Genomic DNA, 15294 nt, shown 5'->3' with positions numbered 1-15294 from the left:
GGCCTACTAGATTGGTTGTTCTTGCCAAGGGAGAAGTGCTTAGCTTTGGGTTCGATCTTGCGGTGTCCTTTCCCAGTGACAGAAGGGGCAACAAGACACGTATTGTATCATTGCCATCGAGGATAACAAGATGGTTTTTTTTATCATATTGCATGAAACTATTCCTCTGCATCATGTCATCTTGCTTAAGGCGTTACTCTGTTTTTAACTTAATACTCTAGATGCATGCTGGATACCGGTCGATGAGTGGAGTAATAGTAGTAGATGCAGGCAGGAGTCGGTCTACTTGTCTCGGACGTGATGCCTATATACATGATCATACCTAGATATTCTCATAACTATGCTCAATTCTGTCAATTGCTCAACAGTAATTTGTTCACCCACCTTAGAATAATTATGCTCTTGAGAGAAGCCACTAGTGAAACCTATGGCCCCCGGGTCTCTTTCTCATCATATCAATCTCCATTACTTTATTATTGCTTTGCTTTTACTTTGCTTTTACTTTTTACTTTGCATCTCTATACCAAAAATACCAAAAATATTATTTATCATCTCTATCAGATCTCACTTTCGTAAGTGACCGTGAAGGGATTGACAACCCCTAAGCGTGTTGGTTGCGTTGAGCTATTCTTTTTGTGTAGGTATGAGGGACTCGCACGTAGCCTCCTACTGGATTGATACCTTGGTTCTCAAAAACTGAGGGAAATACTTACGCTACTTTGCTGCATCATCCTCTCCTCTTCGGGGAAATCCAACACAGTGCTCAAGAAGTAGCAAGAAGAATTTCTGGCGCCGTTGCCGGGGAGTCTGCGCAAAAGTCAACATACCAAGTACCCATCACAATCCCTATCTCCCGCATTACATTATTTGCCATTTGCCTCTCGTTTTCCTCTCCCCACTTCACCCTTGACGTTTTATTCGCCCTCTCTCTCTATCCTCCCTCTCTTTCTCTATTTGCCTCTTTTTGCCCGTTTGCTTTTTGTTTGCTCGTGTGTTGGATTGCTTGTTTGTCGCAATGGCTCAAGATAATACTAAATTGTGTGACTTCACCAGTAACAACAATAATGATTTCCTTAGCACTCCGATTGCTCCTCTTACCGATGCTGAATCTTGTGAAATTAATGCTGCTTTGCTGAATCTTGTCATGAAAGATCCGTTCTCCGGCCTTCCTAGTGAAGATGCCGCTACCCATCTTAATAGCTTCATTTATTTGTGTGACATGCAAAAGAAGAAAGATGTCGATAATGATATTTTTAAATTGAAGCTATTTCCTTTTTCGCTTAGAGATTGTGCTAAAGCTTGGTATTCGTCTTTGCCTAAAAATAGTATTGATTCATGGAACAAGTGCAAAGATGCTTTTATCTCTAAGTATTTTCCTCCCGCTAAGATCATCTCTCTTAGAAACGATATTATGAATTTTAAACAACTAGATCATGAACATGTTGCACAAGCTTGGGAGAGAATGAAATTAATGATACGTAATTACCCTACTCATGGTTTGAATTTGTGTATGATTATACAAAAATTTTATGCCGGATTGAATTTTGCTTCTAGAAATCTTTTAGATTCGGCCGCGGGAGGCACTTTTATGGAAATCACTTTAGGAGATGATACTAAACTCCTAGATAATATTATGGTTAATTATTCTCAATGGCACACTGAAAGATCCACTAATAAAAAGGTGCATGCGATAGAAGAAATTAATGTTTTGAGTGGAAAGATGGATGAACTTATGAAATTATTTGCTACTAAGAGTGTTTCATCTGATCCTAATGATATGCCTTTGTCTACTTTGATTGAGAATAACAATGAATCTATGGATGTGAATTTTGTTGGTAGGAACAATTTTGGTAACAACGCATATAGAGGAAATTTTAATCCTAGGCCTTATCCTAGTAATCCCTCTAATAATTATGGTAATTCCTACAACAATTCTTATGGAAATTATAATAAGATGCCCTCTGATTTTGAATCTAATATTAAATAATTTATTTCTTCGCAAAAGAATTTTAATGCTATGGTTGAAGAAAAATTGCTTAAGATTGATGATTTGGCTAGGAACATTGATAGAATTGCTCTTGATGTTGATTCTTTGAAACTTAGATCTATTCCACCTAAGCATGATATCAATGAGTCTCTCAAAGCCATGAGAATTTCCATTAATGAGTGCAAAGAAAGAACCGCTAGGACGCGTGCTATGAAAGATGCCTTTATTAAAGCGTGTTCTTCTAGTTCTTATGAAAATAATGATGAAGATCTAAAAGTTATTGATGTGTCCCCTATTAAATCTTTGTTTTGCAATATTAATCTTGATAATGATGGGACTGAAGATAATCCACCTTTACCTAGAAGGTGTTCTAAAAATTCGGAGTATTTAGATCTTGATGGTGAAATTGATAAAAGTGGGAATAAAAGAAATAAAACCCTAGATGATGCTAAACCCACTATATTGGATTTCAAGGAATTTACTTATGAAAATTTCTCTTTGATTGATTGTATTTCCTTGTTGCAATCCTTGCTAAAATCTCCTCATGCTTATAGTCAAAATAAAGCCTTTACCGAACATATCATTGATGCCTTGTTGCAATCTTATGAAGAAAAACTTGAGTTGAAAGTTTCTATCCCTAGAAAACTTTATGATGAGTGGGAACCTACTACTAAAATTAGAATTAAAAATTGTGAGTTTTATGCTTTGTGTGATTTGGGTGCTAGTGTCTCTACTATTCCCAAAACTTTGTGTGATTTGCTAGATTTCCGTGATTTTGATGATTGCTCTCTAAACTTGCATCTTGTGGATTCCACTATTAAGAAACCTATGGGAAGAATTAATGATGTTCTTATTATTGCAAATAGGAATTATGTGCCCATAGATTTTATCGTTCTTGATATAGATTGCAATCCTTCTTGCCCTATTATTCTTGGTAGACCTTTCCTTAGAACGGTTGGTGCGATTATTGATATGAAGGAAGGGAATTTTAGATTTCAATTTCCATTAAAAAAGGGCATGTAACACTTCCCTATAAAGAAAATAAAATTACCATATGAATCTATCATGAGAGCCACTTATGGATTGCCTACCAAAGATGGCAATACCTAGATCTATTCTTGCTTGTTATGCCTAGCTAGGGGCGTTAAACAATAGCGCTTGTTGGGAGGCAACCCAATTTTATTTTTATTCTTTGTTTTTGCTCCTGTTTAGTAATAAATAAATTATTTAGCCTCTGTTTTGGTTGTGTTTTTTGTGTTTAATTAGTGTTTGTGCCAAGTAGAACCGTTGGGACGACTTGGGGAAAGTCTTGTTGAACTTGCTGTAAAAAACAGAAACTTTAGCGCTCACGGGAACTGATGTAATTTTTATTTGGAGAGTGCTATTTAGTTAATTATTTTTTCAGATGATTAATATATAAATTCCTCACGTCCAGAAATTTATTTTATAATTTTTGGGGTTCCATATCTTGCGCTATCTACAGATTACTACAGACTGTTCTGTTTTTGACAGATTCTGTTTTTCGTGTGTTGTTTGCTTATTTTGATGAATCTATGGCTAGTAAAATAGTTTATAATCCATATAGAAGTTGGAATACAGTAGGTTTAACACAAATATAAATAAAGAATGAGTTCATTACAGTACCTTGAAGTGGTCTTTTGTTTTCTTTCGCTAACGGAGCTCACGAGTTTTCTACTTTAAGTTTTGTGTTGTGAAGTTTTCAAGTTTTGGGTAAAGATTTGATGGATTATGGAACAAGGAGTGGCAAGAGCCTAAGCTTGGGGATTCCCATGGCACCCCCAAGATAATCTAAGGACACCTAAAAGCCAAAGCTAGGGGATGCCCTGGAAGGCATCCCCTCTTTCGTCTACTTCTATCGGTAACTTTACTTGGAGCTATATTTTTATTCACCACATGATATGTGTTTTGCTTGGAGCGTCTTTTATGATTTGTGTCTTTGCTTGTTAGTTTACCACAATCATCCTTGTTGTACACACCTTTTGAGAGAGCCATACATAATTTGGAATTTGTTAAAATACTCTATGTGCGCACTTATATCTTTTGAGTTATATAATTTTGCTCTAGTGCTTCACTTATATCTTTTAGAGCACAGTGGTGGATTTGTTTTATAGAAACTATTGATCTCTCATGCTTCACTTAGATTATTTTGAGAGTCTTATTAGCATGGTAATTTTCTTAAAATCCTAATATGCTTGGTATGCAAGATTAATAATAAAACTTTCTTATGAGTGTGTTGAATACTAAGAGAAGTTAGATGCTTGATGATTGTTTTGAGACATGGAGGTAATAATATCAAAGTCATGCTAGTTGAGTAGTTGTGAAATTTAGAAATACTTGTGTTGAGGTTTGCAAATCCTGTAGCATGCACGTATGGTAAACGTTATGCAACAAATTTGAAACATGAGGTGTTATTCGATTGTCTTCCTTATGAGTGGCGGTCGGGGACGAGCGATGGTCTTTTCCTACCAATCTATCCCCCTAGGAGCATGCGTGTAGTGCCGAGGTTTTTGATGAATTGTAGATTTTTGCAATAAGTATGTGAGTTCTTTATGACTAATGTTGAGTCCATGGATTATACGCACTCTCACCCTTCCATCCTTGCTAGCCTCTTCGGTACCGTGCATTGCCCTTTCTCACATTGAGAGTTGGTGCAAACTTCGCCGGTGCATCCAAACCCCATGATATGATACACTCTTTCACACATAAACCTCCTTATATCTTACTCAAAACAGCCACCTTACCTACCTATTATGGCATTTCCATAGCCATTCCGAGATATATTGCCATGCAACTTTCCATCATTCCGTTCATCATGACACATTCATCATTGTCATATTGCTTAGCATGATCATGTAGTTGACATAGTATTTGTGGCAAAGCCACCGTTCATAATTCTTTCATACATGTCACTCTTGGTTCATTGCATATCCCGATACACCGCCGGAGGCATTCATATAGAGTCATCTTTGTTCTAGTATCGAGCTGTAATCATTGAGTTGTAAATAAATAGAAGTGTGATGACCATCATTATTAGAGCATTGTCCCAAGTGAGGAATATAAAAAAGAGGAAGGCCATAAAAAAAGAGAAGTCTCAAAAAAAAGAGAAACTCCATAAAAAAGAAAAGGCCCAAAAATGAGAGAAAAAGAGAGAAGGGACAATGTTACTATCATTTTACCACACTTGTGCTTCAAAGAAGCACCATGATCTTCATAGTAGAGAGTCTCTCATATTATCACTTTCATATACTAGTGGGAATGTTTCATTATAGAACTTGGCTTGTATATTCCAACAATGGGCCTCCTCAAGTGCCCTAGGTCTTCGTGAGCAAGCAAGTTGGATGCACACCCACTAGTTTCTTTTGTTGAGCTTTCATACATTTATAGCTCTAGTGCATCTGTTGCATGGCAATCCCTACTCCTTGCATTAACATCAATCGGTGGGCATCTCCATAGCCCATTGATTAGCCTCGTTGATGTGAGACTTTCTCCTTTTTTGTCTTATCCACATAACCCCCTCATTATATTCTATTCCACCTATAGTGCTATGTCCATGGCTCGCGCTCATATATTATGTGAAAGTTTATAGGTTTGATATTACTAAAGTATGAAACAATTGCTTGGCTTGTCATCAGGGTTGTGCATGATGATAGCATTCTTGTGTGAAGAAAATGAAACATGACTAAACTATATGATTTTGTAGGGATGAACTTTCTTTGGCCATGTTATTTTGAGAAGACATAATTGCTTAGTTAGTATGCTTGAAGTATTATCATTTTTATGTCAATATGAACTTTTGTCTTTAATCTTTCGGATCTGAATATTCATACGACAATTAATAAGAATTACATTAGAATTATGCCAAGTAGCACTCCGCATCAAAAATTCTATTTTTATCATTTACCTACTCGAGGACGAGCAGGAATTAAGCTTGGGGATGCTTGATATGTCTCCAACGTATCTATAATTTTTGATTGCTCCATGCTATATTATCTACTGTTTTGGACTATATTGGGCTTTATTTTCCACTTTTATATTATTTTTGGGACTAACCTATTAACCGGAGGCCCAGCCCAGAATTGCTGTTTTTTGCCTATTTCAGTGTTTCGAAGAAACAGAATATCAAACGTAGTCCAAACGGAATGAAACCTTCGGGAACGTGATTTTCTCATTAGATAAGACCCAGGAGACTTGGACCCTCCGTCAAGAAAGCCACGAGGCGGCCACAAGGGTGGAGGGCGCCCCCTAGGGCGCGCCCCATGCCTCGTGGGCCCCTCGAAGCTCCACCGACATACTTCTTCCTCCTATATATATCCACGTACCCTCAAACGATAGGGGACAGAGCCAAAAACCTAATTCCACTGCCGCAACTTTCTGTATCCACGAGATCCCATCTTGGGGCCTGTTCCGGAGCTCCACCGGAGGGGGCATCGATCATGGAGGGCTTCTACATCATCATCCAAGCCCCTCCGATGAAGTGTGGGTAGCTTACTTCAGACCTATGGGTCCATAGTTAGTAGCTAGATGGCTTCTTCTCTCTTTTTGGATCTCAATACAATGTTCTCCCCCTCTCTCATGGAGATCTATTCGATGTAATCTTCTTTTTGCGGTGTGTTTGTTGAGACCGATGAATTGTGGGTTTATGATCCAGTCTATCTATGAATAATATTTGAATCTTCTCTGAATTCTTTTATGTATGATTGGTTATCTTTGCAAGTCTCTTTGAATTATCAGTTTGGTTTGGCCTACTAGATTGGTTGTTCTTGCCATGGGAGAGGTGCTTAGCTTTGGGTTCGATCTTGCGGTGTCCTTTCCCAGTCACAGAAGGGGCAGCAAGGCACGTATTGTATCATTGCCATTCAAGGATAACAAGATAGGGGTTTTTATCATATTGCATGAAACTATCCCTCTGCATCATGTCATCTTGCTTAAGGCGTTACTCTGTTTTTAACTTAATACTCTAGATGCATGCTGGATAGCGGTCGATGAGTGGAGTAATAGTAGTAGATGCAGGCAGGAGTCGGTCTACTTATCTCGGACGTGATGCCTATATACATGATCATACCTAGATATTCTCATAACTATGCTCAATTCTGTCAATTGCTCAACAGTAATTTGTTCACCCACCGTAGAATACTTATGCTCTTGAGAGAAGACACTAGTGAAACCTATGGCCCCCGGGTCTCTTTCTCATCATATCAATCTCCATTACTTTATTATTGCTTTGCTTTTACTTTTCTTTTACCTTTTACTTTGCATCTCTATACCAAAAATACCAAAAATATTATTTATCATCTCTATAAGATCTCACTTTCGTAAGTGACCATGAAGGGATTGACAACCCCTAAGCGCGTTGGTTGCGTTGAGCTATTGTTTTTGTGTAAGTACGAGGGACTCGCGCGTAGCCTCCTACTGGATTGATACCTTGGTTCTCAAAAACTGAGGGAAATACTTACGCTACTTTGCTGCATCATCCTCTCCTCTTCGGGGAAATCCAACGCAGTGCTCAAGAGGTAGAAGATAACGATATTGTTAAACTTAAGCTATTTCTGTTTTCCCTTAGAGATCGTGCTAAAGCTTGGTTTTCGTCTTTGCCTAAAAATAGTATTGATTCATGGAATAAGTGCAAAGATGCTTTTATCTCTAAGTATTTTCCTCCCGCTAAGATCATCTCTCTTAGAAACGATATTATGAATTTTAAGCAACTTGATCATGAGCATGTTGCACAATCTTGGGAGAGGATTAAATTAATGATACGTAATTTTCCTACACATGGTTTGAATTTATGGATGATTATACAAATTTTTATGCCGAATTGAATTTTGCTTCTAAAAATCTTTTAGACTCGGCCGTGGGAGGCACTTTTATGGAAATCACTTTAGGAGAAGCTACTAAACTCCTAGATAATATTATGGTTAATTATTCTCAATGGCACACCGAAAGATCTACTAGTAAAAAAGTTCATGCGATTGAAGAGATTAATGTTTTGATTGGAAAGATGGATGAACTTATGAAATTGTTTGCTAATAAGAGTGCTCCTACTGATCCTAATGATATGCCTTTGTCTACTTTGATTGAGAATAATAGTGAATCTATGGATGTGAATTTTGTTGGTAGGAACAATTTTGGTAACAATGCGTATAGAGGTAATTTTAATTCTAGGCCCTTTCCTAGTAATTCCTATAATAATTATGGTAATTCCTATAGCAATTCTTATGGAAATTATAATAAGATGCCCTCTGATTTTGAATCCAGTATTAAAGAATTTATTAGTTCACAAAAGAGTTTCAATGCTTTGATTGAAGAAAAATTTCTTAAGATTGATGAGTTGGCTAGGAACGTGGATAGAATTTATCTTGATGTTGATTATTTGAAACTTAGATCTATTCCACCTAAGCATGATATCAATGAGTCTCTCAAAGCCATGAGAATTTGCATTGATGAGTGCAAAGAAAGAACCGCTAGGATGCGTGCTAAGAAAGATTGCTTTGTGAAGGCATGTTCTTCTAGTTTTCATGATAATAAAGATGAAGGTATAAAAGTGATTGATGTGTCACCTATTAAATCTTTATTTTGCAATATTAATCTTTATAATGATGGGATTGGAGATGAGTCAACTTTAGTTAGAAGGCGTCCCAAAAATTCGGAGTTTCTAGATCTTGATGCAAAAATTGATAAAAGTGGGATCGGAGAGGTCAAAACTTTAGATAGCAACGAACCCACTATCTTGGATTTCAAGGAATTTAATTATGAGAATTTCTCTTTGATAGATTGTATTTCCTTGTGGCAATCCGTGCTAAATTCTCCTCATGCTTATAGTCAAAATAAAGCTTTTACTAAACATATCACTGATGCTTTGATGCAATCTTATGAAGAAAAACTTGAGTTGGAAGTTTCTATCCCTAGAAAACTTTATGATGAGTGGGAACCTACTATTAAAATAAAAATTAAAGATCATGAGTGCTATGCTTTGTGTGATTTGGGTGCTAGTGTTTCCACGGTCCCAAAAACTTTGTGTGATTTGCTAGGTTTCCGTGAATTTGATGATTGTTCTTTAAACTTGCACCTTGCGGATTCCACTACTAAAAAACCTATGGGAAAGATTAATGATGTTCTTATTGTTGCAAATAGGAATTATGTGCCTGTAGATTTCATTTTTCTTGATATAGATTGCAATCCTCCATGTCCTATTATTCTTGGTAGACCTTTCCTTAGAACGATTGGTGCAATTATTGATATGAAGGAAGGGAATATTAGATTCCAATTTCTGTTAAGGAAAGTCATGGAACACTAATATAAATTCCTCACATACATAAATTTATTTTAGAATTTTTGGGGTTCCAGATCTTGCGCTAGCTACATATTACTACAGAATGTTCTGTTTTTGATAGATTCTGTTTTTCGTGTGTTGTTTGCTCATTTTGATGAATCTATGGCTAGTAATGGAGTTTATAACCATAGAAAAGTTGTAATACAGTAGGTTTAACACCAATATAAATAAATAATGAGTTCATTACAGTACCTTGAAGTGGTGTTTTGTTTTCTTTCGCTAAGGAGCTCACGAGATTTTCTGTTAAGTTTTGTGTTGTGAAGTTTTCAAGTTTTGGGTAAAGATTTGATGGATTATGGAACAAGGAGTGGCAAGAGCCTAAGCTTGGGGATGGCCAAGGCACCCTAAGGTAAAATCTAAGGACACCAAAAAGCCTAAGCTTGGGGATGCCCAAGAAGGCATCCCCTCTTTTGTCTTCGTTCATCGGTAACTTTACTTGGAGCTATATTTTTATTCACCACATGATATGTGTTTTGCTTGGAGCGTCTTGTATGATTTGAGTCTTTGCTTTTTAGTTTACCATAATAATCCTTGCTGTACACACCTTTTGAGAGACACACACATGAATTGGAATTTATTAGAATACTCTATGTGCTTCACTTATATCTTTTGAGCTATATAGTTTTTACCCTAGTGCTTCACTTATATCTTTTAGAGCACGGTGGTGGTTTTAGTTTATAGAAATAATTGATCTCTCATGCTTCACTTATATTATTTTGAGAGGCCTTTAGAACAACATGGAAATTTGCTTTTAGGCATAATTAAAACTTTCATATAAGTGCATTGAATACTAAGAGAAGTTTGATACTTAATGATTGTTTTGAGATATGGAGATAGTGATATCAAAGTTGTGCTAGTTGAGTAGTTGTGAATTTGAGGAATACTTGTGTTGAAGTTTGCAAGTCCCGTATCATGCACGTATGGTAAACGTTGTGTAACAAATTTGAAACATGAGGTGTTATTGTATTGTCTTCCTTATGAGTGGCGGTCGGGGACGAGCGATGGTCTTTTCCTACCAATCTATCCCCCTAGGAGCATGCGCGTAATACTTGGTTTTTGATGACTTGTATATTTTTGCAATAAGTATGTGGGTTCTTTATGACTAATGTTGAGTCCATGGATTATACGCACTCTCACCCTTCCATCATTGCTAGCCTCTTCGGTATCGTGCATTGCCCTTTCTCACCTTGAGAGTTGGTGCAAACTTTGCCGGTGCATCCAAACCCCGTGATACGATACGCTCTATCGCACATAAACCTCCTTATATCTTCCTCAAAACAGCCACCATACCTACCTATTATGGCATTTCCATAGCCATTCCGAGATATATTGCCATGCAACTTTCTACCGTTCCGTTTATTATGACACGCATCATCATTGTCATATTGCCTTGCATGATCATGTAGTGGACATCGTATTTGTGGCAAAGCCACTATTCATAATTATTTCATACATGTCACTCATGAGTCATTGCACATCCCGGTACACCGCCGGAGGCATTCATATAGAGTCATATCTTGTTCTAGTACCGAGTTGTAATCATTGTGTTGTAAATAAATAGAAGTGTGATGATCATCATTAATAGAGCATTGTCCCAAAAAAAGAGAAAGGCCAAAAAAACAAGGCCCAAAAAGGGGCAATGCTACTATCCCTTTTCCACACTTGTGCTTCAAAGTAGCACCATGATCTTTATGATAGAGAGTCTCTTGTTTTTTCATTTTCATATACTAGTGGGATTTTTTCATTATAGAACTTGGCTTGTATATTCCAACAATGGGCCTCCTCAAGTGCCATAGGTCTTCGTGAGCAAGCAAGTTGGATGCACACCCACTTAGTTTATTTTGTTGAGCTTTCATACATTTATAGCTCTAGTGCATCCGTTGCATGGCAATCCCTACTCCTTGCATTGACATCAATTGATGGGCATCTCCCTAGCCCATTGATTAGCCACATCAATGTGAGACTTTCTCCTTTGTTGTCTTCTCCACATGACCCCCTTCATTATATTCTATTCCACCCATAGTGCTATATCCATGGCTCACGCTCATGTATTGCGTGAAAGTTGAAAAAAGTTTGAGATTACTAAAGTATGAAACAATTGCTTGGCTTGTCATCGGGGTTGTGCATGATGAGAGCATTCTTGTGTGACGAAAGTGGAGCATGACCAAACTATATGATTTTGTAGGGATGAACTTTCTTTGGCCATGTTATTTTGAGAAGACATGATTGCTTAGTTATTATGCTTGAAGTATTATTATTTTTATGTCAATATTAAACTTTTATCTTGAATCTTTCGGATCTGAACGTTCATGCCACAATAAAGAAAATTACATTGAAAAATATGTTAGGAAGCATTCCACATCAAAAATTCTGTTTTTATCATTTACCTACTCGAGGACGAGAGGAATTAAGCTTGGGGATGCTTGATACGTCTCCAACATATCTATAATTTTTTATTGTTCCATGCTATTATATTATCTGTTTTGGATGATAACGGGCTTTATTTTACACTTTTATATTATTTTTGGGACTAACCTATTAACCAGAGGCCCAGCCCAAATTGCTATTTTTTGCCTATTTCAGTGTTTCGTAGAAAAGGAATATCAAACGGACTCCAAACGGAATAAAACCTTCGGGAGCGTGATTTTTTGGACAAACGTGATCCAGGGGACTTGGAGTGGACGTCAAGAAACAGTCGAGGAGGCCACGAGGCAGGGGCGCGCCTACCCCCTGGGCGCGCCCTCCACCCTCGTGGCCCCTCGTTGCTCGACCGACCTACTTCTTACTCCTATATATATTCATATACCCCGCAGACATCCAGGAGCACCACGAAACCCTATTTCCACTGCCGCAACCTTCTGTACCCAAGAGATCCATCTTGGGGCCTTTTCCGGAGCTCCGCCGGAGGGGGCTTTGATCACGGAGGGCCTCTACATCAACTCCATAGCCCCTCCGATGATGTGTGAGTAGTTTACCTCAAACCTTCGGGTCCATAGCTAGTAGCTAGATGGCTTCTTCTCTCTCTTTGGATCTCAATACAAAGTTCTCCTTGATTATCTTGGAGATCTATTCGATGTAATCTTCTTTTGCGGTGTGTTTGTCGAGATCCGATGAATTATTGTGGGTTTATGATCAAGTTTATCTATGAACAATATTTGAATCTTCTCTGAATTCTTTTTTTATGATTGGTTATCTTTGCAAGTCTCTTCGAATTATCAGTTTGGTTTGGCCTACTAGATTGATCGTTCTTGCAATGGGAGAAGTGCTTAGCTTTGGGTTCAATCTTACGGTGCTTGATCCCAGTGACAGAAAGGGAAACGACACGTATTGTATTGTTGCCATCGAGGATAAAAAGATGGGGTTTATATCATATTGCATGAGTTTATCCCTCTACATCATGTCATCTTGCTTGAAGCGTTACTCTGTTCTTATGAACTTAATACTCTAGATGCATGCTGGATAGCGGTCGATGTGTGGAGTAATAGTAGTAGATGCAGGCAGGAGTCGGTCTACTTATCACGGACGTGATGCCTATATACATGATCATACCTAGATATTCTCATAATTATTCGCTTTTCTATCAATTGCTCGACAGTAATTCGTTTACCCATCGTAATACTTATGCTATCTTAGAGAAGCCACTGGTGAAACCTATGGCCCACGGGTCTATTCTCCATCATATAAGTTTCCAATCTATTTTATTTTGCAATCTTTACTTTCCATCTATATCATAAAAATACCAAAAATATTTATCTTATTACTATTATTATCTCTATCAGATCTCACTCTTGCAAGTGGCCGAGAAGGGATTGACAACCCCTTTATCGTGTTGGTTGCAAGGTTCTTATTTGTTTGTGTAGGTACGAGGTGACTTGCGCATGGTCGCCTACTGGATTGATACCTTTGTTCTCAAAACTGGGGGAAATACTTACGGTACTTTGCTGCATCACTTTCCTCTTCAAGGGAAAACCAACGCAGTGCTCAAGAGGTAGCAAGCCGCAAACGGAAGTATGGACAGGGGAAGTACAATTCTGGAGCTCAGCAGAAGCCTCGCTTTACCCCTAACTCCGGAGGTTACACCCATAACCATGGAGGCCATACTCACAATGGAGGAAGTTCCCATAACCACAGTTGGCCTAAGAATGGAAACGGGAATGGAGCAAGAAGTAGCCAGAACTGCCCAAACCCAGCAACGCCTGCCAAGAAGGACCTGAGCCATGTTACATGTTACAAGTGCGGGAAGACTGGGCACTACGCCAACGATTGTTCTGAGTTGAAGAATGGCAATGGAAATGGAAACTCTGGGAAGAAGCCCAATCCCTTCACCAGAGGTTAGGTGAACCACATCAACGTGGAGGAGGTTGAATATCAGCCTGACACAGTGATTAGTAAGTTTTTGATTAAGTCATTTACGTCACTCGTTCTTTTCGATATTGGTGCATCGCATTCATACATATCAAGGGGATTTGTGGACAAGTTTAAGTTACCAACCTTAGCCCTTAGGTCACCCATGTTAGTAAGCTCGCCAGGAGCGGAGTATATGGCCAGCCGATGGTGTGATTGGTTACCCTTAACCATTGGTAGCCATGTTTTCCCCTTAGACCTAATAATTTTGGAGTCCCAAAGACTGGATATAATATTAGGCATGGATTGGTTATCGAAGTATGGAGGAAACATCGATTGTGCTAGTAAGTCAATTTTACTCACCACCCCAGAAGGAAAAAGGATCAAGTATGTGTCTTGACATGCGCCAAGGAGGACCCAAGTGAATTCTCTTTCGGGAGTTGTTTAGGAAGAAGTGCCTGTTGTGAAGGATTACCCGGATGTATTTCCAAAGGAACTACCAGGCATGTCACCAGATCGAGACATAGAGTTTTTGATAGAGTTGTTGCCAGGCACCAGACCAATATCAAAGAGGCCATACCGGATGGCCGCAAATGATCTGGAGGAAATTAAGAAGCAGATTAAGGAATTATGGGATAAAGGTTACATTCGACGAAGTTTGTCCCCGTGGGGAGCCCCGGTGCTCTTGGTTGAGAAGAAGGATGCATCTTTGAGAATGGTTGTTGATTATCGAGCATTGAATGAAGTGACGATCAAGAATAAGTACCCACTACCAATGATCAATGATCTATTCGACCAGTTGCAAGGAGCTAAAGTATTCTCCAAGATCGATCCGCGATCAGGATACCACCAGCTGAAGATCCGAGAACATGATATACCTAAGACAGCTTTCACCACAAGGTACAGGCTATATGAGTGCACAGTCATGTCCTTTGGATTGACAAATGCCCCCACCTATTTCATGAGTATGATGAATAAAGTGTTCATGGAGTTCCTGGATAAGTTTGTTGTGGTGTTCATTGATGATATTTTGGTATACTCGAAGAAGGAAGAGGAGCACAAGGAGCATTTGCGTTTAGTTCTCGAGAAGCTCAGGGAACATCAGCTATATGCAAAGTTTAGCAAGTGTGAGTTTTGGTTGAAGGAAGTTGGATTTCTTGGACATGTTATATCAGGAGAAGGTATAGCAGTAGACCCCACCAAGGTTCAGTATGTCACTGAGTGGTTGGCACTCACCTCAGTTGGAGAGATCCGCAGTTTTCTGGGACTCGCAGGATATTACCGGAGGTTCATTGGGAAATTTTCCAAGATTGCGAAACCCATGACCGAGTTGTTGAAGAAGGACACCAAGTTCAAATGGACTGAAGATTGTGAGGCCAGTTTTCAGGAGTTGAAGAAACGTTTGGTTACAACCCCAGTGCTGATTCTTCCGGATATACGCAAGGATTTCCAAGTGTATTGCGACGCTTCTCGCTTAGGACTTGGAGGTGTACTTATGCAAGACGGAAGAGTTGTTTCATATGCCTCACGACAGCTTCGACCTCATGAGTTGAATTATGCCACCCATGATTTGGAGTTAGCAATCGTAGTGCGTGCACTTAAGACCTAGAGACAT

Source organism: Triticum dicoccoides, chromosome 3A (assembly GCF_002162155.2).
Source record: "Triticum dicoccoides isolate Atlit2015 ecotype Zavitan chromosome 3A, WEW_v2.0, whole genome shotgun sequence".
Classification (NCBI taxonomy): Eukaryota; Viridiplantae; Streptophyta; class Magnoliopsida; order Poales; family Poaceae; genus Triticum; species Triticum dicoccoides.
The sequence above is the reverse complement of the archived record's forward strand: the minus strand, read 5'-3'. Positions refer to the sequence as shown.